Source organism: Lycium barbarum, chromosome 2 (genome assembly GCF_019175385.1).
Source record: "Lycium barbarum isolate Lr01 chromosome 2, ASM1917538v2, whole genome shotgun sequence".
In the NCBI taxonomy this organism is placed as follows: Eukaryota; Viridiplantae; Streptophyta; class Magnoliopsida; order Solanales; family Solanaceae; genus Lycium; species Lycium barbarum.
Window position 1 is genome coordinate 107,037,923 of NC_083338.1, and position 7,245 is coordinate 107,045,167.

The following is a 7,245-nucleotide window of genomic DNA, read 5'->3' on the forward strand; positions in this document are numbered from 1 at the left end:
GGATACTTCTGAATATCCTTCTCAGCTGCCACTACAATTTCTTGTCCCTGCAATTCAAATTTTATGGCCTGGTGCAGAGTTGATGGGATTGTGCAGGCAGAGTGTATCCAGGATTTTCCCAAGAGCATATTGTAGTTGGCGGTGATCGCTATGACCTGAAATTCTGCTGTGGAAGAGGTCGGTCCAACCTGGATCTGCAGGTCTATTTTTCTAAGGGGATCACTTAGAGATCCATCAAATCTTCTGATGTTTGTCCCACTCTGACAAATTTTGCTCATATCGTAGCTGAGCTGTATTAATATGGTGATGGGGGGGGGGGGGGGGGGGGGCGCAGATATTGAGGCCGATCTATTGTCCACGAGCACCCTCCCTATTGCTTTACCATGGCACACCACGATGACGTTAAGGGCCCTGTTGTGGGAAGTTCCTTTTGCTGCAAATCCTCTTATGAGAAACAGATTTTGTGTTCTCCAATGATGTGGGCTACCGGCGCAGCCAAATTTTCGCTGCTTATACCAGCTGGTACGTGTGCATCATTTAATACTCTCATAAGAGCCTGCCTGTGTGATGAGGAGATGGCTAGTAATGACAACAGCAATAGTTTTGTCGGTGTTTTCTTCAAATTCTCAACGATGGAGTAGTCTTTTGGCTGCATGCGCCACCAGAAATCCTCGGCTTCTCCTTCAGTTATGGCTCTCTTTTGGGTGTCTTCTTTTCTTGTAGAATTCTGAGCTAACTCTTCAGGATTGTAATACCTCCCCGAGCGGGTCATGCCCTGAGCCATGGCTGCTTGTACAGTGATTGGATTTTTGGGCATGGGGACAGCTTGTTGTGCCGTCTGTGCTACCACGGGTGCTGGGATCAAAGTTTTGAACCTCGATGTTGCTTTCGTGGCTCCTATCGCTGGGACCAGAACCTTGATATTGGAACGCTCTTGGAGCGTGAGGGAGGCTATTGTATGTTCCAGGGATTCAACTACTCTGCAAGCTTTCCAGTCCTCATTTCTCTCAATCATGTGGACCCCATTGTTTCTATGATTAGGTAACGAGTTTGTGTTCACATTGGGAGCTGCGGTTTCCAAAATTATTTCCCTCTTGTCGATCAGATCTTGGATTTTGTGTTTGAGATTTATACAATTCTCTGTGTTGTGCCCATTTCCTTCCGAATGATAGGCACAAGTTTGATCAGCCCTTTAAAATCTATTTCCCGGCTGTGCTAGCTTTGGGGGGACCTTCTGATTCAGGCCTGTGGCCAATAGCCATTCGAAGAGTCGAGCCCTTGGCTCGAGGAGCGTTGTGAATTTTCTTACCGGCCTTTTCTCGAAAGTAGGACGTGGAACATTGTATGTTGGGGGTAGCGATTGATTTTGCTAATTCTGAGGATGTTGATATGCTTGTGGTGGGTTATTTAGTACTGGGAAATTGTTGAGGTGGTGCTTGGTAAGTGGGAGTGGACACACAGACACTAGGCGGAGCTGTGTAAGCTGGCACGATGGTGGTGAAGCTCGGTTGTGCGTACTACATGGGCGTTGGATAATTTATGAGGGGTGTAGTTATGTGGGTGGATTGTGGGATTTGCTTGCCACGTCCTCTTTCTTCTTACGGAATATTCCTGCGGTAGCTTGTCCAGATTCCTTGTTAATGACACTAACTATTTTACCAGATTTAAGACCATCTTCTATAGCTTCTCCCATTTTGACCAATTTAGCAAATGGCCTTCCAACCATGGACAACATTCTGTCGTAGAAATCAGGCTCTTGGGATCTGATGAATACGAGACCAGTTCTCCTACACATATTGGTGGCTACACATGGGCTGCCTCGGCCCTCCACCTGTTGGCAAACTCCTTATAGTTTTCTGTGGATTTCTGCTTGACCTTTTCAAGGTAATAGCTGTCTAGTACCATCTCAACATTAAAACGAAATCTTTCCATGAAGGATTCTGCCATGTCCTCCCAGGTGTGCCGTTGACGCATATCTTGAGTTGCAAACCATTTAGTGGCCTGTCCGGTCAGGCTACGACTAAATAGTCGCATGATTAGAGGTTCATTTTCTTTACTCCGAACAATTAGTCGCAGTAGGATCGAAGGTGTGCTTTGGGATTCTCTGTCCTATTGAATATCTCAAACTTCGGGATTTTGAACCCTTCTCGCAGGTCTAGATCTGGATGCATGCATAAGTCATCATATCTTAGGCCTGTAGCCTTTCTTGCAGACCTGTTGGATTTCTCCAGTAATTCCTCCATCTTTTTCTCCATACCTTTTTCCCGCTTATCCTGTTCGGCTTTCCAAGCCCTTTCCATTTCCTCATAATGATCTAGCTCTTTATGCCCTGGGGAGCATTCGCTGGGGATATTAGGAGTGAAGAACGAGACCTGGTGGGTGGTATCGTTGAGCGGGACAGTAGTGGTCCACCCAGTTGGTATAGCTGGAGCGCGTAATTAGCTTGCCGGATTAATGAGAACAGGATGAGGAACCTGGTAAAAAGGGACTGAGTGAGTGGTCCCTGGGATTTGAATGTATTTTGTTGGTGGAGGAGTGCAATAAGAGGGACCACCATGGTTTGGGTTGGTGGCGCTTAGTGGAGGTGGGATGGTTCCTGATGGGTATATAGGGAAATGATCGGGCATTGGTGAGCTCAGCGAAGGAAATGAAGGAGGAGGCCTTCTTTCCTCTGTCGAGGCGTCCTTACTCGTACTTGCTGTCTCATTCCTGGCTATGTTTTCTTGAAGTGTCATAACGACAGTCTGTAATGTTACAATCACATCTTCTTGAGATGATACCTCTTGTGGGTCTTGGGCATCTCCGTCACGGAGATCGAGTTCATTTCTGTTATCGAGGGTACCAGTCATCTTCTCTTTACCTTTGTCTGCGAGGGATGCTAACGCGGTTTTGGATCTTGTGCAGTATGCCAGCTTTCAATACTACGCTAATCGGCCTCGTTCTATAAGACAAGAATAACTCAACGGTAGACAAAGTTAGTTACTGGACAAAAAATATAAGAGCAAGACATCACAAATTGATATGTAAAGCACACAAAGTCATATATAAAGCTTGAACACTTTTGATCCTTTGTTCTAAAGGTTCGGATGTTTATGGGCTTTTGATGTTTGGTTGGATCTTGGTCCAGTGGGTTTTATGGCTGACTTACTCTGGCAAACCCTTCCTTGTTATAGAAGTTAAATAAATGGGGGGAAATAGTAATTTAGGGGTCGAGTTTTACGTAGACTGCCTACGTATCCCACCAGGGAAAGTCAGGCTCTATCGTTGTTCGTTTTACAAAAGAAGGATATATATCTTTCATAAATATCCTTTAAGCTAAACCTAGCTAAAGACATCCCCAGACCAGGCTCGGCTAGGGCTTCCCGCGTATCCCTCCATAGGGACGTCAGGTCGCGGTTCCTTACAATATTTATGGGGGAGGGGGTAACTTTTTATGTGCAAAAAATAGGGACATCTAATATCTACCCAAAAATACAGTTCCCCGAGTCGCTGTCCTTACGAACCCGCTCTCTCTCATTCTCCTTCCTTCTCAGTATTGTAGTGGCAAGATGACCAAGATCTTTCATGTACTGATCTTGTGTTCAAGTTCGATCTTGAATGTGTGGCACTCTTCTATGTCGTGCCTCATTGCTCTTGTATGATACAGACAAAACTTGTTCCTGTTAGGCCCTAATGGCGCGAGCTCGTGGGCAGGTTCCAAGGGTCTAATCCTTTTTAGACTAGCCAGAGTTGAGATTATTTGGGTGTATGATTCCTCGAAGATCATGAAATTATGTCGCCAGATCTGAGCACCAGCGGTGACTCCTTCTCCAGGGATAATAGGGTCATGGACTAGTAGGGTGTGTTGCCCCCAAAAAGTCCCAATGATCCTATCATCAATCAAGCTACAAATTCTTCTCCTCAACCCCAGACACTCGTTCAGGGTATGTCCAGCTTGGTTGCAGTGGAACGGGCACCTTTTATATGTGTACACCAGCTCAGGCGGCGGCAACCTAGGCCTAGTGGTGCAAGGCACTTCCGTGGCAACCATCCTTTCGTATACCTCCTTACAGGTGACAGGTCGTGGAGCCACTCTGAATGGGTAGGAATGGGCTTTGAAGGCTACCCCCCACCAATTAGAGGGTGCATAGAAGTCAGATCCCTTGTTGGTTGGGGCCTAATAATCAGATTCCTCATTGGCATCATTCTCCTCCTCTGCAAACTCTGGAAACATCTCAAATGGTTCTTCCTCCCCTTCAGCCTCTATGTCAATAGGCTCTAATTCCTCTTCTTCCATGTTCTGAGGCTCTTCTTCTCCCTCTTCTGATTCTTCTTCATCGACGGATTCTGTAACATCCCGTAAATTCGAGTTAGGTGTGAATGTGTAAAAATCTAGTGTTAAGATGATATTATACCTATATGAATCCATTCTTGATGAATTCAGGTGGAAGATGTCATTTTAAAGTCAAACCAACAATTGAAGTTCTTAAGGACTCTTAAATTCACCTAAGTTTTGGTAGGTCTGTCTTCTGGGCGATTTTCATGAAAATGTGTTGCGAATTTGGAAATGCTTCCTTGATGAAAGTTGTAGATCTTTGAAATAGCTTTCCAATGGTAGGTCGCCTAGCCCGAGAAAAGTTATGTACAAAAAGTTAGGTCCGCTTTAACGAAGGCCGCAAAAGGTGGAGATTTCGCCCAAAGTACGCCCAGAATGTACAGGACGTCCTTTTAGGATGTACTTCTTCCGTTTCTGGCAGAAAATTGGGTTTAAAATGGGTATGGTCTTATTTTGTTCCCATTTTTTTTTCATCCTTCCAAACCTTAGGGACGAAAATCATCCCTCCAAGTCTTCAAATCAAAGGTAAGAACACCCTTAACATTACTAATCTATTCTAACATCAAACCCATGATTCTTAACATGATTCTTATGACCAAAACCTAGGGTTTTCAGCATAATTCTTCCCAAAGTGATTCAAGCTAGGGTTTGGGTGTTCTTCATTAGGAAAGTGAATTGTTAAACTTTGTTTAACATATTAAGGTATGTCTCTTTTAAAAATCCTTTTTGACTATGAAGGTGTTTTGTATGTCTATATTTCAAAATTCGTCTTTTCATGTATGTCTAGATTTCCAAAAATCTTTGCTGAAGTATGTCTATATTTCAAAATTCATCTTTTCAAGTATGTCAACTTTTGAAGTACGTTTATATTGTGAAAGCATGAATTGTATTTGAGAATCCTTCATTGATTGTTTGTATAAGCTATAACTCTTGTTTGGTGGAAGTTCCTTAGGAATTAAAGATGATTTCTTTTAGACAAGGTCATGCGTGTGTAGGGTCAAGCCCGCATCGAACCTTATACGAACTATACTACTTCGTGAAACTCGTTTTTCCCATTATTGGATGATTGAACTCTGTGAGACTCATTTTTCCCATTATTGGATGATTGAACTCATTTTTCTAAAGGTTGGACTTTAAACTTATTTTGCTGTTGAATGGATTTCTTGAACATGAAAATTGAATAAGATATTTGAATAAGATTCTAAATCGATTATGACTTGAAATGCCTCTATTTTGAGATGATGACTTGAGAAGTGAGATTCGTCTCTAAACCATGATTGATGATTCGGTAATATGCCATGATTTGTATTTTTTTTTTGTTTGGGCCTGTATGGGCAGGTTGTGCTAGTCCAGAGGACGATTAGCCGTTATGGATCCTAACGTATAGATACGAGTATTGTTGTGTCAGTCCAGAGGACGATTGACCTCTGTTGCTTCCTAGAGCAGAATATCTATTGTTGTGCTAGTCCAGAGGACGATTAGCCTCCATATCTTCCTAGACCGGAGTATCTATGGCTGTGCTAGTCCAGAGGACGATTAGCCTCCGTTGCTTCCAAGCCCGGAGTATCTATTGCTGTGCTAGTCCAGAGGACGATTAGCCTCCGCGGTTTCCTAACTCGGAGTATCGATTGATTGATCTGCCTGTGAGTGGCTTGTTTCATATCTTGTTGCCTGGGAGTGGCTCGTGGTGATTTGAATTCGTCAGTGAAATACTTGTCCTGGTAAATGGTAAGGAGTTAAGTTAATGTGTTTGTCATTGTTAGATTCTTTGATGACTCTTTAATGTTGCTGACTCACTTTGTTTCTGGGTTTGAACCGTTATTTTAGTACTCAGGCATACCATTGTTGTTTTTTGATAGTATGTTAGGTATCATTGAAGAGCAGGTTCGTGATACGCCTACAACTTAAGAGAACTTCCTGTTTTTGAGACTATTCAGTGAGCCCACATGATTGTTCGTGGGGCACCATTCTATCTTTACTTTTCGTCTTTCAGTTTCGGGCTGCGTCCCAATGATTTAGACATTGCTCATTATCTTAGAAGCTCCATAGTATACGTTCTTGTGGGTAGTTGTTGAGTTATTGATTAACTCTCGGGCACGTTATTACGTTTGACTAAGTATTTGATGAATAAAGACTTCCGCTGATTTAATTCTTATATTCATGATTTGTTACATTTATTTTATAAACTGTTGGAGGTGATTATTGAACCTGGCGGGTTCAAGTGTTATTATTGCATCTTTTAGGTTCTTCCGATGTTGTTCATGACGTCGGATGCCGGTCACATCTAGGGTGGGTTTTGGGGCGTGACAAGCTTGGTATCAGAGCCTAGGTTTAAATGCGTCCTAGGAATTGTCTGTGTCTGTGGAGCTGTGTCTAGTGGAGTCTTCCTTGTGCAGCCTGATCACCTGCCTGATCGAAACACTACCCGGACATTAATAGGTGTTTCTCATTCTTCTTGATTATAGATTGTGATATAGAGCTTGAGCTTCCTTTAGGATCATTCTGACGTGTTCGTTACTTGTGCTTTATGGAGATCACTTTAACTGGTGTTGCAGATGTTAACCAAGTGAACAATGGTGTTATGGAGTGCACATTGTTCTGATGCGTAATTTGATGGATGATACAGAGTCGCTGAAATTGTATTGTAGGTGTTTGGTATATATGGTTGTTGTAGGGTTTGGTTGTTGATAAATTGAGACAGGTATAGAAACAAAAGTAGTCCTTGTTACAGAAAAAACTCTGCCCAAATCTTGTTAGGCCGAAAGGAATAATTAAGGTGTGATATGTTTCAAGTACTGGAGGTTAGGGTGAAGGGAACAATTGAGGGTCTCTTGTAGTGAAGTAAGAATTACCATACATTAAGGTTATATTCTTATTGGGTTAAACGATCTGTACTATTTTGATGTTTAGTGGAAGAACTTTATTTTAGG